Source organism: Danio aesculapii, chromosome 16 (assembly GCF_903798145.1).
Source record: "Danio aesculapii chromosome 16, fDanAes4.1, whole genome shotgun sequence".
NCBI classification, from domain to species: domain Eukaryota; kingdom Metazoa; phylum Chordata; class Actinopteri; order Cypriniformes; family Danionidae; genus Danio; species Danio aesculapii.
In genome coordinates, this window is record NC_079450.1 from 50,129,596 (window position 1) to 50,155,827 (window position 26,232).

Here is a 26,232-nt window from a genome sequence, read left to right on the forward strand (position 1 = left end):
GTTGCTGACCATCCAGTCGTTCCTGAGGTGTGTGATTCCCTTTATTTCTCCATGTGGTCCAGTCTGATCTGCAAAAGACAATAGAAAGATTTCAAGTCATGAATTAATCTTAACACCATTCTTTGATACCATTCTTCTGTCTCTGTCAATCTGAAGGCCTGAATCCTGTTACTTCTGTGACACTTACTCTGTAAAAATTAAAATACATGATTTAAAATGTTTTATAAAGTTAATTTAATTCAAATTAAAATGTAAGCCAGTACCTATAAACTACGTTGTTTTATATACTACATTGACCCACACATGTCGCAGTAAATGGGGTCTTGTGACACCCCTGTTGAGTCTTCTGCTTCTGCTCCACTCCAATCTGCAAAAGACAAAGACAGCACCAACAGAGCCCTTCCTGCTGGCTGAGCTCCTGCAATGCACAAGCTGATCTCCAGCAAATTCAGATAAATCTCCACCGATGCTCTAGTGAGTTTTCTTCATCTGCATATTGTGTGTCCATTACCTACAATATAAACACTTGCCACAGAGAAGACATCTATATAACTATCTAAGCCCACCACCACCCCCTTCCTCTTGGAAGGACATCTATTTATCATTCATTCACTCATTCAGGAAATACCTAACCAGACCATCAGTTTGCAGTCATTGTTGAGGTGTGATTCCCATTTCTCCACATGCCCCAGTCTAATCTGCAAAAGACAAAAACAAGACTGTCTGTAAGTCTGAAGGAAATACCTGGTGAAAAAAAAGGCTTAAAGTTGGTTATAAAGTTTGATTCGACTTAAAAAATTAGGGTGACACCTTATTTATTACAATGTAATTGTCATTAAACATTTATCAATTAATTTAAATGAATGATTTTTCCCCAAATAGAGCTATTCAAGCCATCTGAAATTGCTTTCCTATCACAATATATAATTACAGAAAAATATTGCAATGTCAGATTATATGCAGGCCTAATTTTACATGTTTTATAAAGTTAATTTGATTAATTTGATGTAAAACAGTACCTAAATTATTATGATGTACTTGTCATTACTGAGGTGTGTTTCCCTGTTTCTCCACATGCTCCATGCTAATCTGCCAAAGAGAAAGATATCAAGTCTTTAATTAATCTTAATGCATTTCTTTGGAAACTAACTCCATTGTTCAGTCTGTTCAAGCAGATCTACCAGCTTCCTGAGCTCCAGGTCTTCAAGTTTATCTCCACCGTTCCCCTTGTGAGTCTCCTTCTTCTGCTCCACTCCAACCTGCAAAATGGCTCACTACATACTATGAACTTATGTACTTCTGCACTTACACACTCAACAGCAGAGTATATGAATGTAGTGTCGTCCCACATAGAACACTAATGGTTATTTACTAACCGCAAACTCAAATCGTTTCCCAGATGATGTTTGACGGTTGCCAAATCAGTGAAACAAAAGACCAAACTATCAAATACTACCTGCCATGAGTATAACCGCATTCACCATCAGGAGGCAGCATAATCACTCTCGTAGGAGAATTTTGCTTTCATAATCCAAAATAATGAATCAAACGTAATCGCCTGATAGCTCCGGCCCTTCCACTACACGAGCTAAACTGTGTCCAACAGTCCAAACTTCTTATTAACGGTTAAATAAGTGCATCGTCCGGGAATTTAAAGTACACTAAAGAGAATATTTCAGTGTGAACGCACTACTTACACTATTAATACTACAAAATGGTGTAGATTACTGTGTAAGTATGCGATTTGGGACGCACCTATAGACAGCACTGACAGAGCCCTACCTGCTGTTCTCCAGCATTTTTCAGATTAATGTCCACCGATTCTCTTGTGAGTCTCTCTCCTCTGCCTCCATTACCTGAAAAAGAAAAACCTGACACAGACCAGGCCTAATTTAATATCTATACCAGCCACCACTCCTTCATCTTGGAAGGAGGTCCATCCATACACCCATCCATCAGATGTTTAATTAATAAGTTCCTGACCATACAGTAATTTCTGAGGTGTGTGATTCCCTTTATTTCTCCATGTGGTCCAGTCTGATCTGCAAAAGACAATAGAAAGATTTCAAGTCATGAATTTATCTTAACACCATTCTTTGATACCATTCTTCTGTCTCTGTCTATCTGAAGGAAATACCCGACCATCACTTACTGTCACAGTAAGACCAGCTTCTCCACTCAGTGAAGCACCGCGAGCACCCTCACCTGAGTCTAATTAGACACACACCTGACAATCATCACATCATCATCACAGCACTATAAAGACTCACTCACATTCACTCAGTGTCCGGCCTCTTCACTTGTACAGAAAAGACTGAATTCCCTATACACTATTAGTTTACTTGCGTCTCCTGTGATCTAAAGTGTTTTCCGTGTCTCTCCTAGCGTGGTGTCTCCTGGTTCCTCATCTGGTCTTCGTCTCCTGTCTCCAAACCTGCACAGTCAAATATCCAGTTAATGTTCATGCACTATTATCATCTGCATTAATATACTCACCTGATATCCTGTAAATGAGCATCGTTTGTATTCTTCACCTGAATCCTGTTACTTCTGTGACACTTACTCTGTAAAAATTAAAATACATAATTTAAAATGTTTTATAAAGGTCATTTAATTCAAATTAAAATGTAAGCCAGTACCTATTAAACTACGTTGCTTTATATACTACATTGACCCACACATGTCACAGTAAATGGGGTCTGGCGACACCTCTGGTGAGTCTTCTGCTCCACTCCAATCTGCAAAAGACAAAGACGGCACCAACAGAGCCCTACCTGCTGGCAGAGCTCCTGCAATGCACAAGCTGATCTCCAGCAAATTCAGATAAATCTCCACCGATGCTCTAGTGCAGGCATGTCCAAGCTCGGTCCTGGAGGGCCGGTGTCCTGCAAAGTTTAGTTCCAACCCCAATCAGACACACCTGGGCTAGCTAATCAAGCACTTACTAGGCTTTCTAGAAACATCCGTGCAGGTGTGTTGAGGCAAGTTGGAGCTAAAATCTGCAGGACACCGGCCCTCCAGGACCGAGTTTGGACACCCCTGCTCTAGTGAGTCCTCTTCATCTGCATATTGTGTGTCCATTACCTACAATATAAACACTTGCCACAGAGAAGACATCTATCTATCTAAGCCCACCACCACCCCCTTCCTCTTGGAAGGACATCTATTTATCATTCATTCATTCATTCTTTCAGGAAATACCTAACCAGACCATCAGTTTTCTGTCATTGCTGAGGTGTGATTCCCGTTTCTCCACATGCTCCATGCTAATCTGCCAAAGAGAAATATATCAAGTCTTTAATTAATCTTAATGCATTTCTTTGGAAACTAACTCCATTGTTCAGTCTGTTCAAGCAGATCTACCTGTTTGATGAGCTCCAGGTCTTCTAGTATATCTCCACCGATGCTCTTGTGTCTCCTTCTTCTGCCTGCTCTCTCTCCATTACCTGAAAAAGAAAAAACTGACAGACAAGGCCAAATTAACTATCCATACCAGCCACCACTCCTTCATCTTGGAAGGATGTCCATCCAGGCACCAGCCATCGGATTTTTTTTTTAATTAATTGCTGACCATCTAGTCGTTCCTGAGGTGTGTGATTCCCTTTCTTCTCCATGTGGTCCAGTCTGATCTGCAAAAGACAATAGAAAGATTTCAAGTCATGAATTTATCTTAACACCATTCTTTGATACCATTCTTCTGTCTCTGTCAATCTGAAGGAAATACCCGACCATCACTTAAGCTGCGGTCACACTGGGCTTTTCCTCCCATAGACTTCCATTCATACGCACTCGAATGTGTCAGACCAGAAACGCAGGGTCATGCGTTAAGTTTCGCATGTTGCTGCGGTGCAAAGTTCAAGCTTGGTGAACTCTGTCCTACGAAATTGCATCACTTGACTGTGTGAGACCAATCGAGGATCAAAACAGCACCTCTCTGGACAGAAATTTAAAACATGGACCGATCGCTCGCTTTTTTAAATGTCTAATCATCTTATTTAATCCCGCCCCTTTTCGCAGCGCCGTACGACAGAATTTCGCACACACAAAACCCAGTGTGACTGCAGCTTTACTGTCACAGTAAGACCAGCTTCTCCACCCGGTGAAGCACCATGAACACGCTCACCTGAATCTAATTAGACACACAGCTGAAAAACATCACATCATCATCACAGCACTATAAAAACTCACTCACATTTACTCAGTGTCCGGCCTCCTCACTTGTACAGAAAAGACTGAATTCCCTATACACTATTAGTTTACTTGCGTCTCCTGTGATCTAAAGTGTTTTCCGTGTCTCTCCTAGTTCAATTCAATTCAATTCACCTTTATTTGTATAGCACTTATACAATGTAGATTGTGACAAAGCAGCTTCACATAAAAGGTCATAGTAAATAGGAACAGTGTAGTTCAGTTTGTAGTGTTTAAGTTCAGTTCAGTTTAGCTCAGTTCAGTGTGGTTAATAATCACTACTGAGAGTCCAAACACTGAAGAGCAGATCCAACGATGCGCAGCTCTACTGATCCCGAACCATGCAAGCTAGTGGTGACAGCGGAGAGGGAAAAAAAACTTCACTAATGGCGAAAGTGAAGAAAAAAAACCTTGAGAGAAACCAGACTCAGTTGGGCACGACCATTTTAATTTCTCCGCTGGCCAAACGTCTTGTGCAGAGCTGCAGTCTCAGTGGTGGAGGCTGGAAGCTGGCCTTAGCGAAGACTCGTCTGTCTCTGGAGCGTCACAGGAATCAGTCTCATGTTCTCCACTCTTCCATGACCATCACAGTAGCTGCTCAGGATACGGCCTGGTCCAGGATATGGAAACCTTGGGATCATCTTGTCGTTGGTCTTGGATCGGATCAGTGACTCTGCATAGTCTGAGGGCCTCGGGAAGAGTATCCCCAGGTGGAAATGGAGAATAAAGAAAATAATTAGCGTAGCTGCTGTTCATAGTGTATATAAACAAGGTGCAGAAACCTGTGTGGAAGCCCGCTAAGTGGTGCACTGAGTGTATGCTTTACTAAACAGATAGGTGTTTAATCTAGTTTTGAATTGGGAGAGTGTGTCTGAGCCTCGGACGTTATCAGGAAGGCTATTCCAGAGTTTAGGAGCTATAAATGAGAAGGCTCGACCTCCTTTTCTCGACTTTGCTATTCTAGGTACTACCAGAAGCCCTGTGTTTTGAGACCTTAAAGAGCGAGTTGGATTGTAGCGAGACAGAAGATTGGTTAGATAAACAGGAGCTAGATTATTTAAAGCTTTATATGTAAGAAGCAATATTTTAAATTCAATACGAAACTTAACAGGCAGCTAGTGTAAGGAGGATAAAATTGGGGTGATATGATCAAATTTTCTAGACCTGGTAAGAACTCTGACAGCTGCATTTTGTACTAATTGAAGTTTGTTAATAGAGGATGCTGGGCAGCCAGCAAACAGAGCATTACAGTAGTCCAGCCTAGAAGTCATAAAAGCATGGACTAGCTTTTCTGCATCTGAGATGGATAGCATACTTCGTAACTTAGCGATATTTCTCAGATGAAAGAAAGCAGTTTTTGTGACATGGGATATATGATTTTTAAAAGTTAAATTACTGTCTAATATGACACCCAGATCTTTTATAGTAGAGCTAACGCTAACTTTGTATCCCTCTAATTGTAGGTCGAGTTGTGAGATCTGCCTGGTACAGGATTTAGGCCCAATAAGTAATAATTCTGTTTTGTCTGAGTTTAAGAGAAGATAATTGTTGGTCATCCAGTCTTTAACACCTTTAATACACTCAGTTAGCTTGGACAGTTTAGACGTCTCGTCAGGTTTAGTTGAAATATATAATTGAGTATTATCTGCATAGCAGTGAAAGCTGATCCCATGTCTTCTAATAATGTCTCCCAGGGGTAGCATGTATATTGTAAACAGCAAAGAGCCTAAAACTGATCCTTGAGGCACCCCGTATTTTACTGGGCTGATATGTGAAGGCTGTCCATTAATATTCACAAACTGGTAACGGTCAGCTAAGTATGACTTAAACCATTGTAGGGCCTGTCCCTGGACACCTGTAGACTTTAAGCAATTAATGAGGATACCGTGGTCAATGGTATCAAATGCCGCACTAAAATCGAGTAGAACTAATAGCGAGATGCACCCTTGGTCAGCAGCTAAGAGTAAATCGTTGGTTTTTTTCACTAATGCAGTTTCTGTACTGTGATGAGCTCTGAAACCTGACTGAAACACTTCAAAAACATTGTTCGTCTGCAGGAAGGAGCATAATTGAGCAGAAACAACTTTTTCTAGTATTTTAGACATAAATGGAAGATTTGAAATAGGCCTATAATTAGCTAAGTTGCTGGGGTCCAGTTGTGGTTTCTTAATAATAGGTTTAATAACAGCTAACTTGTAAGGATTTGGAACATGGCCTAAAGATAAAGAAGAGTTGATAATGTTAAGAAGAGGTTCTCCTATAACAGGTAGCAATTCTTTCAGTAATTTTGTTGGAATTGGGTCCAATATACACGTAGCTGGTTTAGAGCTATTTATAATTTTGTCTAGCTCTTCCTGTTTTATGATTTTAAAGCACTGTAGGTTATTTAGATTCAGTGGAATGTTTACTGGACCTGAAGTATAAGGCAGTGCAGAAAGTTTAATATCTCCTATTTTCTGTCTAAAGCCTTCTATTTTATCACTGAAAAAATTCATGAAGTCATCACTACTAATTTGCGGTGGAACATTTTGTTCCAAAGATGACCGAATATTTGTTTATTTAGCGATGGTGTTAAATAAGAATCTAGGATTGTTATGATTCTTTTCTATCAGTTTGCGGAGGTGCTCAGCCCTGGCAGATTTTAAAGCCCTGCTATAGCTGGACATACTGTCTTTGTATGCAATTCTAAAGACTTCAAAATTAGTTTTTTTCCATTTACGTTCCAGGGCACGGGTTGCTGTTTTGAGAGCGCAGGTATGACTATTATACCATGGTGTAGTTTCATTCTCTCTAGTCTTTTTTAGTTTGATGGGTGCCACAGTATTAAGTGTGCTAGTAAAGATGGCATCCATACTGCTGGTTACTACATCAAGGTCATTTGCGTTTGCGGGTGCATTTCGAAGTAGAGAAAGATCAGGTAAGTTATTTATAAATTCATCTTTAGTGGATGGAACAATAGTTCTACTAGGGCGATATATCGGAGCAGATCTGCTAATTTCAGGTAAACACAGCTTATATAGTAAGAGGTAGTGGTCTTTAATATCATCACTTTGTGGTACAATGTCTACATCAATGACCTCAATTCCATAAGACAGAATTAGATCTACTGTATGCTTTAGGCGATGGGTTGGACCAATAACATTTTGCTTTATCCCTAGTGAATGTAGTAAGTCCATAAACGCCAGCCCTAATGTGTCGTTAGCGTCATCTATGTGGATGTTAAAGTCTCCTACAATTAGTATTTTATCAGTTTTAACTAGTAAGTCAGAGATAAAATCAGAAAACTCTTTTAGAAAATTGACATAGGGTCCTGGGGGTCTATATATGGTGATTAGAGCAAGAGATAACATAGGTTTTTGCATAGTGTTTGGAAGCATAACATTAAGCACTAATACTTCAAAGGAGCTAAACATAAGTCCGTTTCTCTGATTAACATTAAGAATATCACTAAAGATTGACGCGACTCCACCACCACAACCAGTTTGACGAGCCTCATGTTTATATAGGAATCCTGGAGGAGTTGCTTCATTTAAACTAATATAGTCACACTAATATAGTGTGGTGTCTCCTGGTTTCTCATCTGGTCTTCGTCTCCTGTCTGCAAACCTGCACAGTCAAATATCCAGTTAATGTTCATGGACTATTATCATCTGCATCAATATACTCACCTGATATCCTGTAAATGAGCATCATTTGTATTCTTCACCTGAATCCTGTTACTTCTGTGACACTTACTCTGTAAAAATTCAAATACATGATTTAAAATGTTTAATAAAGTTCATTTAATTCAAATTAAAATGTAAGACAGTACCTAAATTATTATGATGTACTTGTCATTACTGAGGTTTGTTTCCCGGTTTCTCCACATGCTCCATGCCAATCTGTCAAAGAGAAAGATATCAAGTCTTTAATTAATCTTAATGCATTTCTTTGGAAACTAACTCCATTGTTCAGTCTGTTCAAGCAGTTCTACCTGCTTCCTGAGCTCCAGGTCTTCCAGTATATCTCCACTGTTCCCACTGTGACTCTCAGGGGTGTTGCTAGACATAAAGCTCTACTGAGGCATGGGCTCCCCTCAACCGCATTCCATCCCACCCCCCAAAAAATTATTTACCGATATATAAATAGCTTCCCTAAATATTATACATAAAAATTATGATTACATTATAAATAAATTAAAGTATTATTATACGAATATTATTCTAAATAAATGGCAGAAATCAATCCAATGTAAAGACACGACTGGAGTGATTTAAGATCTTCTAAAAAATATTATGCATGAATTTTAATTTCATATGAGAATTCTAGAGAACACAAAATAAAAATGTCTAGAATTATCTTTTGTCTGAGACGTGACTCTGATGGCCGAGAAATAATGTTATTAAGTCTAACTTCCCTGACTCATTATCTCTCCTTTGTGCTTCATACATAAATCCTCTTACAGGAGCCATGTTTAGTCCAAACATGATCATCATCATATTAATTCAGCATTAGTTTTGGCGACTTGCAAAACTTACTGAGAGCCGACACCACTGCATTAAAGGCTGTTACGTCGCTTTCACAACGTATGAGTGGTGCGTATTTTCTTCAGCGTGTGTGTTAAACAACCGGGATTCACACCGAGAGCAGGAGCAGTGCGAGGGAATGGTTTTCTACACACGTGTGTCGGTTCGTTTTCGATTAAACTACATTGCTTTATTTACTACATTGCCCCTTATATTGTGGCACGTGCCCCCAGTAAATAGTGTCTTGTGACACCCCTGTTGAGTCTTCTGCTTCTGCTCCACTCCAATCTGCAAAAGACAAAGACAGCACCAACAGAGCCCTTCCTGCTGGCTGATCTCCTGCAATGCACAAGCTGATCTCCAGCAAATTCAGATAAATCTCCACCGATGCTCTAGTGAGTTTTCTTCATCTGCATATTGTGTGTCCATTACCTACAATATAAACACTTGCCACAGAGAAGACATCTATATAACTATCTAAGCCCACCACCACCCCCTTCCTCTTGGAAGGACATTTATTTATCATTCATTCATTCATTCAGGAAATACCTAACCAGACCATCAGTTTGCAGTCATTGCTGAGGTGTGATTCCCATTTCTCCACATGCCCCAGTCTAATCTGCAAAAGACAAAAACAAGACTGTCTGTAAGTCTGAAGGAAATACCTGGTGAAAAAAAAGGCTTAAAGTTGGTTATAAAGTTTGATTCGACTTAAAAAATAAAGGTGACACCTTATTACTATGTAATTGTCATTACATAATTATCAATTAATCTAAATGAATGATTTTTCCCCAAATAGAGCTAATCAAGCCATCTGAAATTGCTTTCCTATCACAATATGTAATTGCAGAAAAGGAAAATATTACAATGTCAGATTATACGCAGGCCTAATTTGAAATGTTTTATAAAGTTAATTTGATTCAATTAAACAATGTAAGACAGTACCTAAATTATTATGATGTACTTGTCATTACTGAGGTGTATTTGCCCGTTTCTCCACATGCTCCATGCTAATCTGCCAAAGAGAAAGATATCAAGTCTTTAATTAATCTTAATACATTTTTCTGAAAGCTAACTTCATTGTTTAGTCTGTTCAAGCAGATCTACCTGTTTGCTGAGCTCCAGGTCTTCTAGTATATCTCCACCGATGCTCTTGTGTCTCCTTCTTCTGCCTGCTCTCTCTCCATTACCTGAAAAAGAAAAAACTGACACAGACAGGGCCAAATTAACTATCCATACCAGCCACCACTCCTTCATCTTGGAAGGATGTCCATCCAGGCACCAGCCATCTGATTTTTTTTTTAATTAATTGCTGACCATCTAGTCATTCCTGAGGTGTGTGATTCCCTTTATTTCTCCATGTGGTCCAGTCTGATCTGCAAAAGACAATAGAAAGATTTCAAGTCATGAATTTATCTTAACACCATTCTTTGATACCATTCTTCCATCTCTGTCTATCTGAAGGAAATACCCGACCATCACTTACTGTCACAGTAAAGCTACGGTCACACCGGGCTTTGTGTGTGCGAAATTCTGTCGTGCGGCGCTGCGAAAAGAGGCGGGATTAAATAAGATGATTAGACATTTAAAAAAGCGAGCGATTGCTCCATGTTTTAAATTTCTGTCCAGAGAGGTCATGTTTTGATCCTCAATTGGTCTCACGCAGCAGTCAAGTGATGCGATTTCGCAGGTCAGAGTTCACCAAGCTTGAACTTTGCACCGCAGCAACATGCGAAACTTGACGCATGACCCTGCGTTTCCGGTCTGACGCATTCGCGTGCGTATGAATGGAAGTCTATGGGAGGAAAAGCCCAATGTGACCGCAGCTTTCGACCAGCTTCTCCACCCAGTGAAGCACCATGAGCACCCTCACCTGAGTCTAATTAGACACACACCTGACAATCATCACATCATCATCACAGCACTATAAAGACTCACTCACATTCACTCAGTGTCCGGCCTCCTCACTTGTACAGAAAAGACTGAATTCCCTATACACTATTAGTTTACTTGCGTCTCCTGTGATCTAAAGTGTTTTCCGTGTCTCTCCTAGTGTGGTGTCTCCTGGTTTCTCATCTGGTCTTAGTCTCTTGTCTCCAAACCTGCACAGTCAAATATCCAGTTAATGTTCATGGACTATTATCATCTGCATTAATATACTCACCTGATATCCTGTAAATGAGCATCGTTTGTATTCTTCACCTGAATCCTGTTACTTCTGTGACACTTACTCTGTAAAAATTAAAATACATAATTTAAAATGTTTTATAAAGGTCATTTAATTCAAATTAAAATGTAAGCCAGTACCTATAAACTACGTTGCTTTATATACTACATTGACCCACACATGTCACAGTAAATGGGGTCTGGCGACACCTCTGGTGAGTCTTCTGCTCCACTCCAATCTGCAAAAGACAAAGACAGCACCAACAGAGCCCTTCCTGCTGGCTGAGCTCCTGCAATGCACAAGCTGATCTCCAGCAAATTCAGATAAATCTCCACCGATGCTCTAGTGAGTCCTCTTCATCTGCATATTGTGTGTCCATTACCTACAATATAGACACTTGCCACAGAGAAGACATCTATCTAACTATCTAAGCCCACCACCACCCCCTTCCTCTTGGAAGGACATCTATTTATCATTCATTCATTCATTCATTCATTCAGGAAATACCTAACCAGACCATCAGTTTTCTGTCATTGCTGAGGTGTGATTCCCATTTCTCCACATGCTCCATGCTAATCTGCCAAAGAGAAAGATATCAAGTCTTTAATTAATCTTAATACATTTTTCTGAAAGCTAACTCCATTGTTCAGTCTGTTCAAGCAGATCTATCTTTTTGCTGAGCTCCAGGTCTTCCAGTATATCTCCACCGATGCTCTTGTGAGTCTCCTTCTTCTGCCTGCTCTCTCTCCATTACCTGAAAAAGAAAAAACTGACACAGACAAGTCCAAATTAACTATCCATACCAGCCACCACTCCTTCATCTTGGAAGGATGTCCATCCAGGCACCAGCCATCTGATTTTTTTTTTATTAATTGCTGACCATCTAGTCGTTCCTGAGGTGTGTGATTCCCTTTATTTCTCCATGTGCTTCAGTCTGATCTGCAAAAGACAATAGAAAGATTTCAAGTCATGAATTTATCTAAACACCATTCTTTGATACCATTCTTCTGTCTCTGTCTATCTGAAGGAAATACCCGACCATCACTTACTGTCACAGTAAGACCAGCTTCTCCACCCAGTGAAGCACCATGAACACCCTCACCTGAGTCTAATTAGACACACACCTGACAATCATCATCACAGCACTATAAAGACTCACTCACATTCACTCAGTGTCCGGCCTCGTCACTTGTACAGAAAAGACTGAATTCCCTATACACTATTAGTTTACTTGCGTCTCCTGTGATCTAAAGTGTTTTCCGTGTCTCTCCTAGTGTGGTGTCTCCTGGTTTCTCATCTGGTCTTTGTCTCTTGTCTCCAAACCTGCACAGTCAAATATCCAGTTAATGTTCATGGACTATTATCATCTGCATTAATATACTCACCTGATATCCTGTAAATGAGCATCGTTTGTATTCTTCACCTGAATCCTGTTACTTCTGTGACACTTACTCTGTAAAAATTAAAATACATGATTTAAAATGTTTAATAAAGTTAATTTAATTCAAATTAAAATGTAAGCCAGTACCTATAAACTACGTTGCTTTATATACTACATTGACCCACACATGTCGCAGTAAATGGGGTCTGGCGACACCCCAGGTGAGTCTTCTGCTCCACTCCAATCTGCAAAAGACAAAGACAGCACCAACAGAGCCCTACCTGCTGGCTGATCTCCTGCAATGCACAAGCTGATCTCCAGCAAATTCAGATAAATCTCCACCGATGCTCTAGTGCAGGCATGTCTAAGCTCGGTCCTGGAGGGCCGGTGTCCTGCAAAGTTTAGTTCCAACCCCAATCAGACACACCTGGGCTAGCTAATCAAGCACTTACTAGGCTTTCTAGAAACATCCGTGCAGGTGTGTTAAGGCAAGTTGGAGCTAAAATCTGCAGGACACCGGCCCTCCAGGACCGAGTTTGGACACCCCTGCTCTAGTGAGTCCTCTTCATCTGCATATTGTGTGTCCATTACCTACAATATAAACACTTGCCACAGAGAAGACATCTATCTAACTATCTAAGCCCACCACCACCCCCTTCCTCTTGGAAGGACATCTATTTATCATTCATTCATTCATTCATTCAGGAAATACCTAACCAGACCATCAGTTTTCTGTCATTACTGAGGTGTGATTCCCATTTCTCCACATGCTCCATGCTAATCTGCCAAAGAGAAAAATATCAAGTCTTTAATTAATCTTAATGCATTTCTTTGGAAACTAACTTTATTGTTCAGTCTGTTCAAGCAGATCTACCTGTTTGCTGAGCTCCAGGTCTTCCAGTATATCTCCACCGATGTTCTTGTGTCTCCTTCTTCTGCCTGCTCTCTCTCCATTACCTGAAAAAGAAAAAACTGACACAGACAAGTCCAAATTAACTATCCATACCAGCCACCACTCCTTCATCTTGGAAGGATGTCCATCCAGGCACCAGCCATCTGATTTTTTTTTTTAATTAATTGCTGACCATCTAGTCGTTCCTGAGGTGTGTGATTCCCTTTCTTCTCCATGTGGTCCAGTCTGATCTGCAAAATATAATAGAAAGATTTCAAGTCATGAATTTATCTTAACACCATTCTTTGATACCATTCTTCTATCTCTGTCTATCTGAAGGAAATACCCGACCATCACTTAAGCTGCGATCACACTGGGCTTTTCCTCCCATAGACTTCCATTCATACGCACTCGAATGTGTCAGACCGGAAACGCAGGGTCATGCGTTAAGTTTCGCAGTTCGCTGCGGTGCAAAGTTCAAGCTTGGTGAACTCTGTCCTACGAAATTGCATCACTTGACTGTGTGAGACCAATCGAGGATCAAAACAGCACCTCTCTGGACAGAAATTTAAAACATGGACCGATCGCTCGCTTTTTTAAATGTCTAATCATCTTATTTAATCCCACCTCTTTTCGCAGCGCCGTACGACAGAATTTCGCACACACAAAACCCAGTGTGACTGCAGCTTTACTGTCACAGTAAGACCAGCTTCTCCACCCGGTGAAGCACCATGAACACCCTCACCTGAATCTAATTAGACACACAGCTGAAAAACATCACATCATCATCACAGCACTATAAAGACTCACTCACATTTACTCAGTGTCCGGCCTCCTCACTTGTACAGAAAAGACTGAATTCCCTATACACTATTAGTTTACTTGCGTCTCCTGTGATCTAAAGTGTTTTACGTGTCTCTCCTAGTTCAATTCAATTCAATTCACCTTTATTTGTATAGCGCTTATACAATGTAGATTGTGTCAAAGCAGCTTCACATAAAAGGTCATAGTAAATTGGAACAGTGTAGTTCAGTTTGTAGTGTTTAAGTTCAGTTCAGTTTAGCTCAGTTCAGTGTGGTTGATAATCACTACTGAGAGTCCAAACACTGAAGAGCAAATCCAACGATGCGCAGCTCTATAGATCCTGAACCATGCAAGCTAGTGGTGACAGCGGAGAGGGGAAAAAAAACTTCACTAATGGCGAAAGTGAAGAAAAAAACCTTGAGAGAAACCAGACTCAGTTGGGCACGACCATTTTAATTTCTCCGCTGGCCAAACGTCTTGTGCAGAGCTGCAGTCTCAGTGGTGGAGGCTGGAAGCTGGCCTCAGCGAAGACTCGTCTGTCTCTGGAGCGTCACAGGAATCAGTCTCATGTTCTCCACTCTTCCATGACCATCACAGTAGCTGCTCAGGATACGGCCTGGTCCAGGATATGGAAACCTTGGGATCATCTCGTCGTTGGTCTTGGATCGGATCAGTGACTCTGCATAGTCTGAGGGCCTCGGGAAGAGTATCCCCAGGTGGAAATGGAGAATAAAGAAAATAATTAGCGTAGCTGCTGTTCATAGTGTATATCAACAAGGTGCAGAAACCTGTGTGGAAGCCCGCTAAGTGGTGCACTGAGTGTATGCTTTACTAAACAGATAGGTGTTTAATCTAGTTTTGAATTGGGAGAGTGTGTCTGAGCCTCGGACGTTATCAGGAAAGCTATTCCAGAGTTTAGGAGCTATAAATGAGAAGGCTCGACCTCCTTTACTCGACTTTGCTATTCTAGGTACTACCAGAAGCCCTGAGTTTTGAGATCTTAAAGAGCGAGTTGGATTGTAGCGAGACAGAAGATTGGTTAGATAAACAGAAGCTAGATTATTTAAAGCTTTATATGTAAGAAGCAATATTTTAAATTCAATACGAAACTTAACAGGCAGCCAGTGTAAGGAGGATAAAATTGGGGTGATGTGATCAAATTTTCTAGACCTGGTAAGCACTCTGGCAGCTGCATTTTGTACTAATTGAAGTTTATTAATAGAGGATGCTGGGCAGCCAGCAAACAGAGCATTACAGTAGTCCAGCCTAGAAGTCATAAAAGCATGGACTAGCTTTTCTGCATCTGAGATGGATAGCATACTTCGTAACTTAGCGATATTTCTCAGATGAAAGAAAGCAGTTTTTGTGACATGGGATATATGATTTTTAAAAGTTAAATTACTGTCTAATATGACACCCAGATCTTTTATAGTAAAGCTAACGCTAACTTTGTATCCCTCTAATTGTAGGTTGAGTTGTGAGATCTGCCTGGTACAGGATTTAGGCCCAATAAGTAATAATTCTGTTTTGTCTGAGTTTAAGAGAAGATAATTGTTGGTCATCCAGTCTTTAACACCTTTAATACACTCAGTTAGCTTAGACAGTTTAGACGTCTCGTCAGGTTTAGTAGAAATATATAATTGAGTATCATCTGCATAGCAGTGAAAGCTGATCCCATGTCTTCTAATAATGTTTCCCAGGGGTAGCATGTATATTGTAAACAGCAAAGGGCCTAAAACTGATCCTTGAGGCACCCCGTATTTTACTGGGCTGATATGTGAAGGCTGTCCATTAATATTCACAAACTGGTAACGCTCAGCTAAGTATGACTTAAACCATTGTAGGGCCTGTCCCTGGACACCTGTAGACTTTAAGCGATTAATGAGGATACCGTGGTCAATGGTGTCAAATGCCGCACTAAAATCGAGTAGAACTAATAGCGAGATGCACCCTTGGTCAGCAGCTAAGAGTAAATTGTTGGTTATTTTCACTAATGCAGTTTATGTACTGCGATGAGCTCTGAAACCTGACTGAAACACTTCAAAAACATTGTTCGTCTGCAGGAAGGAGCATAATTGAGCAGAAACAACTTTTTCTAGTATTTTAGACATAAATGGAAGATTTGAAATAGGCCTATAATTAGCTAAGTTGCTGGGGTCCAGTTGTGGTTTCTTAATAATAGGTTTAATAACAGCTAACTTGTAAGGATTTGGAACATGGCCTAAAGATAAAGAAGAGTTGATAATGTTAAGAAGAGGTTCTCCTATAACAGGTAGCAAATCTTTCAATAACTTTGTTGGAATTGGGTTCAATATACACGTAGATGGTTTAGAGCTATTTATAATTTTGTCTAGCTCTTCCTGTTCTATGATTTTAAAGCACTGTAGGTTATTTTGATTCAGTGGAATGTTTACTGGATCTGAAGTATAAGGCGGTGCAGAAAGTTTAATATCTACTATTTTCTGTCTAAAGCCTTCTATTTTATCACTGAAAAAATTCATGAAGTCATCACTACTAATTTGCGGTGGAACGTTTTGTTCCAAAGATGACCGATTATTTGTTAATTTAGCAATGGTGTTAAATAAGAATCTAGGATTGTTATGATTATTTTCTATCAGTTTGCTGAGGTGCTCAGCCCTGGCAGATTTTAAAGCCCTGCTATAGCTGGACATACTGTCTTTGTACGCAATTCTAAAGACTTCTAAATTAGTTTTTTCCATTTACGTTCCAGGGCACGGGTTGCTGTTTTGAGAGCACAAAGTGATGATACGTTTTGAGAACGTATGACTATTATACCATGGTGTAGTTTTATTCTATCTAGTCTTTTTTAGTTTGATGGGTGCCACAGTATTTAGTGTGCTAGTAAAGATGGCATCCATACTGCTGGTTACTACATCAAGGTCATTTGCGTTTGCGGGTGCATTTCGAAGTAGAGAAAGATCAGGTAAGTTATTTATAAATTCATCTTTGGTGGATGGAACAATAGTTCTACTAGGGCGATATATCGGAGCGGATCTGCTAATTTCAGGTAAACACAGCTTCTATAATAGGAGGTAGTGGTCTTTAATATCATCACTTTGTGGTATAATGTCTACATCAATGACCTCAATTCCATAAGACAGAATTAGATCTACTGTATGCTTTAGGCGATGGGTTGGACCAATAACATTTTGCTTTATCCCTAGTGAATGTAGTAAGTCCATAAACGCAAGCCCTAATGTGTCGTTAGCGTCATCTATGTGGATGTTAAAGTCTCCTACAATTAGTATTTTATCAGTTTTAACTAGTAAGTCAGAGATAAAATCAGAAAACTCTTTTAGAAAATTGACATAGGGTCCTGGGGGTCTATATATGGTGATTAGAGCAAGAGATAACATAGGTTTTTGCATAGTGTTTGGAAGCATAACATTAAGCACTAATACTTCAAAGGAGCTAAACATAAGTCCGTTTCTCTGATTAACATTAAGAATATCACTAAAGATTGACGCGACTCCACCACCACGACCAGTTTGACGAGCCTCATGCTTATATAAGAATCCTGGAGGAGTTGCCTCATTTAAACTAATATAGTCACACTAATATAGTGTGGTGTCTCCTGGTTTCTCATCTGGTCTTCGTCTCCTGTCTGCAAACATGCACAGTCAAATATCCAGTTAATGTTCATGGACTATTATCATCTCCATTAATATACTCACCTGATATCCAGTAAATGAGCATCGTTTGTATTCTTCACCTGAATCCTGTTACCTCTGTAACACTTACTCTGTAAAAATTAAAATACATGATTTAAAATGTTTAATAAAGTTCATTTAATTTAAATTAAAATGTAAGACAGTACCTAACTTATAATGATGTACTTGTCATTACTGAGGTGTATTTCCCGGTTTCTCCACATGCTCCATGCTAATCTGTCAAAAAGAAAGATATCAAGTCTTTAACTAATCTTAATGCATTTCTTTGGAAACTAACTCCATTGTTGTCTGTTCAAGCAGATCTACCTGCTTCCTGAGCTCCAGGTCTTCCAGTATATCTCCACTGTTCCCACTGTGACTCTCAGAGGTGTTGCTAGACATAAAGCTCTACTGGGGCATGGGCTCCTCTCAACGACATTCCATCCCACCCCCCAAAAAATTATTTACCGATATATAAATAGCTACGCTGAATATTATACATTAAAATTATGATTACATTATAAATAAATTAAAGTATTATTATAACACTAATATTATTCTAAATAAATGGCAGAAATCAATCCAATGTAAAGACACGACTGGTGTGATTTAAGATCTTCTAAAAAATCTTTTGCATGAATTTTAATTTCATATGAGAATTCTAGAGAAGACAAAATAAAAATGTCTAGAATTATCTTTTGTCTGATACGTGACTCTGATGGCCGAGAAATAATGTTATTAAGTCTAACTTCCCTGACTCATCATCTCTCCTTTGTGCTTCATACAAAAATCCTCTTACAGGCGCCATGTTTAGTCCAAATATGATCATCATCATATTAATTCAACATTAGTTTTGGCGACTTGCAAAACTTACTGAGAGCCGACACCACTGCATTAAAGGCTGTTACGCCGCTTTCACAATGTATGAGTGGTGCGTATTTTCTTCAGCGTGTGTGTTAAACAACCGGGATTCACACCGAGAGCAGGAGCAGTGCGAGGGAATGGTTTTCTGCACACGTGTGTCGGTTCGTTTTCGATTAAACTACATTGCTTTATTTACTACATTGCCCCTTATATTATGGCACGTGCCCCAGTAAATGGGGTCTTGCGACACCCCTGTTGAGTCTTCTGCTACTGCTCCACTCCAATCTGCAAAAGACAAAGACAGCACCAACAGAGCCCTTCCTGCTGGCTGAGCTCCTGCAATGCACAAGCTGATCTCCAGCAATTTCAGATAAATCTCCACCGATGCTCTAGTGAGTCCTCTTCATCTGCATATTGTGTGTCCATTACCTACAATATAAACACTTGCCACAGAGAAGACATCTATCTATCTATCTAAGCCCACCACCACCCCCTTCCCCTTGGAAGGACATCTATTTATCATTCATTCATTCAGGAAATACCTAACCAGACCATCAGTTTGCAGTCATTGCTGAGGTGTGATTCCCATTTCTCCACATGCCCCAGTCTAATCTGCAAAAGATAAAACAAGACTGTCTGTAAGTCTGAAGGAAATACCTGGTGAAAAAAAAGGCTTAAAGTTGGTTATAAAGTTTGATTCGACTTAAAAAATAAAGGTGACACCTTATTTATTACAATGTAATTGTCATTAAACATTTATCAATGAATCTAAATGAATGATTTTTCCCCAAAAAGAGCTATTCAAGCCATCTGAAATTGCTTTTATATCATAATATATAATTGCAGAAATACCTAAATTATTATGATGTACTTGTCATTACTGAGGCGTGTTTCCCTGTTTCTCCACATGTTCCATGCCAATCTGCCAAAGAGAAAGATATCAAGTCTTAAATTAATCTTAATGCATTTCTTTGGAAACTAACTCCATTGTTCAGTCTGTTCAAGCAGATCTACCTGCTTCCTGAGCTCCAGGTCTTCCAGTATATCTCCACTGCTCCCCTCCAGTAAATCTCCTTATTCTGCTTCCCTCCAAACTGCAAAAGACTAAAACACTGCACCAACAATAGATGCATCAAACAAATAAAAAATGCATCAACAATAGTTTTTATATGATATGAATATGATGACATGAATTTATGAGGTCCAAGCTACATTTCCAGGTTTTGATTTATAGGCTACAATATGCTAATACTTTACCTTTGAGTAGCATTTTATTTATTTATTTACTTATATGAAGAATTACTGATTTTGATTAACTTTTAAACACATTTTTATTTAAACGTAAGCACAGTTCAGTGTTAATATTCAAACTATTTATAATGTTTAAAGTGGCTGACAATGTAAATATTATTTTAATGAATAAATCTGCCTTGTGCAGAGCTGTAGCTGATTAATTAAGACTACTACGCTACTGTATTTCAATGCTAGTCATTAGGTGGTACTTGGAGAGACAAATACTTTCTGAAGTGAAAAAGTTTGAGAACCACTGATCTATACCAAACACCACCCCTTCATCTTGGAAGGACGCCCATCGATGCACCCGTCCATCTGAAGAAATTCCCGACCATCAGTTTCCAGTCGTTGCTGAGGTGTGTGATTCCCTTTTTTCTCCATGTGGTCCAGTCCGATCTGCAAAATACAGTAGAAAGATTTCAAGTCATGAATCAATCTTAACACTATTCTTTTGAAGTTTTATCTACCATTGTCTTCAGTCTGGTTCTGTTCTAACACTATCAAATAATAATTCACAGCTAAATAAAAACTCTACAGGATGACAATCTATAAACTTAAAATAGATAAATGTGTTACAATAATTAGTAAAACTGCCAATAAAACAAATAACAATCAAAATCGGCAAATTTTGAACAGGCCGACAGCATAAACTACAAATAAATAATACAACAACCAGACAATCTATCCGACAATAGACGTACAGTAATATTCAATATGTGTTAAAGCTGACAGCAGACAAATACATTATAACAGATCAGTTTATCTTATTATATAACAAATAACAATCTGCAAATGTTAAATTAGATATTAATATACACATGAAGCATACAAACACACAGAAATATTATATCTAGCCTACAAATATTGTATCTGACAGCATATGAAATGGCATTTTACGATTATAAATAGGCTACTAAAGAAGATATTAACAATACACAAACTAGAATAATACATATATCTCCAATTCCGAACCACATTCAGTGCAATCTACAGTCTAACAAAAAAACAAATACGTGGATAAACTAATATAATAATCTGAAACGATATGACCGGGAGAAATACTCAAATCAAATAGTGTCCTTCAGCAAAAGCACATCGTAACAACCACAAATAATAGCCTAAAATGATACTTTTAGACAGATTTTCACATACCGCTAATGTCAGCGATGGTCAGACACCATAATGCAGCTCACACTAGTTACTCAACGTCATTTTTCGAACACATTCTTTTTTAGAACGCCACTGTAACCACAGCAACGCCACCGCGCCGCCATCTTGTTAAAGGCATATTGATTTCAGAGAAGCACTGTAGAAGAATATAATAATAATAATAATAATAATAATAATAATTCTGTTAAGGATTTGGGTCCCTGTAACGCTGTAATCTTTTCAGTATATAAATAATGCAAATAATGCAACTTTGATTCTCAGTTTGACTTACTTTCGTATGTTTTATTCTATTTTTCATGCATATACCTTTAATTTAAGGCATATAGTAAATTATTCTGTATCTAACCTGTGTGTAATCTCTAAAAATATAATATGGTTTAGTTTAAGCCACTAGAGAGCGATGTAGTCTCAATCATGGACTGTAAAAATATAAGCTAAACCATAGACATTATATAATAGATAGACGCCTCATGGTCTGCTTCAGTCTGTTGCATATAGTAAATAAAACTGTATGTAATCTATCTGTATCTAAAAAAATTGTTCAGTTTAAACATCGCTGAATAACACTTTTGACACTTGCCATTCAGCAGTGTGTAGACTGTACATTCATTTTAGTGTTAGATAAGATTCAAAAGAGTTTCCCAGTACTGGGTTGCAGCTGGACAGGCATCCACTGTGTAAAACATATGCTGGATAAGTTGGTGGTTCATTCCGCTGTGATGACCCCTAATGAATAAAGGGATGACGGCGTGAGTAAATGAAAGATTGCAAAGATTTATTTTTTATTTGATGCAGTTGTACCGTTTCATTTCTGAATCTTGAAATGAACATTGTTTATTCTGAATCCCTGTTGTTGGTTTCTTTTTCTGTTAAGAATATAACAGCCTTTAATTGTCATTTATAAGGGATTACGGCGGTTCATTCTGCTGTGGCGACCTCTGAAATAGCAACTGCTGAAGATAAAATGAATAAAAATAATCCTCACTTAATAAAAGCAGGAATAAAGCATTTAATAACATACACAGTAACTTCCCTCCTGAAAAATAATATGTATTTAAATAATTTATAAATCGTTTGCTTACACATTATGAATGTTTTTAAAAACCACCACCTACTCTTCAAAATTTTGTTTGTAAATAATGCAAAACTTAATTTAGCAATTAAAAATTGATCTGTACGAAAATACAATCATGAAGTACATTATACATTTACCGGCCTCTTTATTAGGTACATCTTACTAGTACTAGTTGGACCCATTTTTGCCTTCAGAACTGTCTTAATCGTTTGTGGCATAGATTCAAGGTACTGGAAATATTCCTCAGAGATTTTGCTCCATATTGACATGATAGCATCACGCAGTTGCTGCAGATTTGTTGGCTGCACATCCATGATGCGAATCTCCCGTTCCACCACCTCCCAAAGGTGCTTAATAGGATTGAGTTATGGTGACTGTGGAGGCCATTTGTGTACAGTGAACTCATTGTCATGTTCAAGAAACAAGTCTGAGATCATTTGCACTTTATGACATGGCACGTTATCCTGCTGGAAGTAGCCATCAGAAGATGGGTACACTGTGGTCATAAAGGGATGGACATGGTCAGCAACAATACTCAGGTAGGCTGTGGCGTTGACACGATGCTCATTTGGTACTAATGGGCCCAAAGTGTGCCAGGAAAATATCCCCCACACCATCACACCACCACTAGCAGCCTGAACCGTTAATACAAGACAGGATGGATCCATGCTTTTATGGCGTTGATGCCAAATTCTGACCCTATCATCCAAATGTCGCAGCAGAAATCGAGACTCATCAGACAAGGCAACGTTTTTCCAATCTTCTATTATCTAATTTTGGTGAGCCTGTACAAATTGTAGCCTCAGTTTCCTGTTCTGACAGGATATTTTCACTTTTTCAGACCATTCTCTGTAAACCCTAGTGATGGTTGTGCATGAAAATCCCAGTAGATCAGCAGTTTCTGAAATACTCAGACCAGCCCGTCTGGCACCAATAACCTTTTGTTTTGAACCAACGACCTTCTTACAGTGAGGCGACAGTGCTAATCACTGAGCCACCGTGGACCATGTTCATTTTAGGGACCGTGGTTTATTTAATACTAAAACAGTCTGCAAATACAAATTTACCAAAAACAACATTACAGTAAAAAAATGGCCGTCAGTGTTGCCAGATACACTTGAATGTTTCCAGGCCATACTGTGCAAAATAGGCATGGGACGATAACCGTTTTCAAGGCATACTGGGGTTGTGAATAGTCAAGGGTTTAAAACCGCCACATTTTTTTGCTTTATCATTCCTACAATATATGTAAGATATTTTTTAACATATTGTTTTAGTTTTTTATGACAAAAGTATCTCCAGTAGAAAATATATCCAAAGATGTTATTTTAAACAGTAAAGAAATGAGTGTTTTTGAAACTAATGAAAACAGCAGAAGCCAATGGTTTATTTTAATTATTTAGCTTGACATGTTTACTGTTCCAAAATATTTTAAATGTTTCTCAAAATAAAATATATTGTGTTTAATGGGAGAAAAAAAGCTTTAGTTTTTTATCCAGACATTAAAAAAGAACATATTTTAGAGCAATAATCACAATATCGTGACACCGTGATATTTTTATTCAAGGTAATCATACACAGCAAATTCTGGTCTTTGGAATAAACTCCCTGGGAGTTAAAATCAACTCAATCTGAGTGTACATGCGTGACCATCAAAAGTACTCCCCTGCAGAGTTAAAATCACTCTGCTTTTGGAGTTGAATTTTAACACACTTTTTTTAGTTAAATTTTAACACTTTCTTGAGTTAAAATTGTAATCCTATAGAGAGTACTTTTACGTTTGGGCATAATATGAACTCCTTACCAATGTTAAAATGTAACACTTCTTAGAGTTAAAGTGTACTTCAAACAATATATATTTTTTTTATAAAAATGACTGAACTGATGCAATACTCTTTACTTACTGCTTTTATTTATGCAAATCCACACATTAGATTTAGAAATTCTATCAATGGACACACTTTGAAATTAAATGTCATCATAGCATTAAATCTAACAGCAAAACATTTACAATTAATATGTGTTAGCAGCTATTGCCAACTAAAACCAATGGTTTAGTAAAGTTGCATAAGACAATCAACACATCACATTATGTAAAATTAACTTTGCAGGAAAAAAAAGCAGCAAAAAATATGTAGTCACATTCCTTAATCACAGTCAACTCTGCTGGCTTTGAAGTTCGAATTTGCTCGATATTCTGAAACAAAGAAAAAAAATTATTTAGAAAGATAACCTAAATTAGACCTATTTTTTAAAAACAAAAAAACTTAATCTAATAACTGTGTTAATACTTGAAAATGCATACATTTTCTAACGTTATTTTGTAATGTTTACAGATCTATTTATATGGAAATAAAAAACAAACAAAGTTACATTTTTTTGGACACCTGACCATTAAAGTTTTAATAATTTGAGATCCAGAATCACTGCTGCTTAAACTGCTTGACACAGACAATGTATCTGTCAGACTTGGGGAGGAGGGCACTTCAACAACCCCTTGCTGCAGGACAGTCAAATCTGATAAAAAAACAACAACAACAACACGGCTCAGCAAATGGTTCTGAAATGCACACTTTTTCACTCTCACAGTCATGACACAAACTTTCAAAATCTATGAAAATGTTCTTAAATAACCTACCATCATCAGTGTGGATGACATGTTTCTTTGGTTGTTGCAAGTTGTTGAAATATATGCGCATCCACCTCTATGCCATGGTCATCTGTGACTTTCGATGCTGTATCCTCTGGTATCACAAACATCTGCTGGACTACACCATAACAACAATGAATAATTTATCAAATAAATTTCAAAATGACTGTTATTATTATTTATTTATTTTTTAATTACTCTTTGTGATACTAAAACTCACCCGCACTGAGAAAATCCAAGAAACAATCTTCTTCCAGTTTAATATATTTTGTCTTGCCTCCAAATTGCACTTTTATCAGCATCGTGACTTGAAATAAAAGGAATATATGTTAACAACTTGTTAGTGTGGTTGAGATTTTATATATATATATATATATATATATATATATATATATATATATATATATATATATATATATATATATATATATATATATATATATATATATATATACACACACACACTGAAAACAGCTGAAAACAGCATACTCTCATGGTCACAACTAAATCATGATACACTCCGAAACGTTTCATGAGCAATATTACACATATTAAATCTTACAGACATAAAGCTGTATTGCTGGATAAAATATATTGACATTACCTCATTGTGTAAGTTAGCCTATTTGAAAAGTGCAGCAGGTTTCTCCTTCTGATCAAGTACCACTTCTTTTTGACAGCAGAACACACATTTTCAGAAACACAGGGAAAGAGAAGATTATTAGTTAGTGTTAGCTTGTTCACATCCACAACATTTTTAAAAATACTGCACAAAACAGCCACATTGGAAAAGCTAACATGCTAGATGCTAAGTTAGCCACATGCGGTCACTTTAGCCTCACAGTACAAAATGAAACAGCTACAGCAAAACACATTTTTGTCACAAAATATCAAACATTTTGAAAAAGCTTTTATAATTGTATAACAATGCACTTTTACCTACCTCCCAACGAAGAACATAACTCCAGTTCTCATGTGCTGCTCGGCAGAGTTGTGTAATGGTGGACTTTCAAAAAATTTAACTCCAGTAAGAAGTTAAAGTAGTTCCTGAACACCAGCGAATGAACTCCAAAATACAACACAGCAGGGAGTATCCCATAACACAAAATTGTGTTAAAGTTTAAAAATAAACTACAAAAATTTAACTCTTTCACACTTTTTTGCCTAACTCCTAATTTTTCAACTTTTTTTGCTGTGTACCATCAGAATCTTATACGGGGCCATGCCTAGTCCAAAACAAAAAAAAAGACTTAAAAAAAAACACTTTAGGTACACACACTTGGTTTTGTTAAATATTTAACACACAATGCATCCTGCCCAAACTTTGTCAACTCGTTTCAGCCTCTTTTTTTAACCAGCACAATCAAATTCTAAACCAGCAGAAAGACATTTATCGTCTGACATCATCCAAAAATAAATTAAAGTAAAAGTATTACAATAAATTATATATGAATTACAAAATGCATACAAATACAATTTTAAAGTGGATTTATTTCATTAAAAGATTATCTGTTTTTAGCTGGACATATCTGTGTTATTTAAAGCTCAGATGTTTGAAAAAGTTAACTAATA

General features: G+C 38.0%; 1 long non-coding RNA gene across 1 annotated transcript; it reads right to left on the reverse strand.

The window, feature by feature from the left end:
• Window positions 1-23,920: 23,920 nt before the first annotated feature.
• Window positions 23,921-25,821, reverse strand: LOC130243715 (uncharacterized). Its single transcript, XR_008839160.1, has 6 exons — window positions 25,604-25,821; window positions 25,265-25,329; window positions 24,881-24,967; window positions 24,649-24,778; window positions 24,384-24,527; window positions 23,921-24,207 (listed from the first exon to the last, which is right to left on the reverse strand). It is a non-coding gene; the product is annotated as an uncharacterized LOC130243715 (long non-coding RNA).
• Window positions 25,822-26,232: the final 411 nt, after the last annotated feature.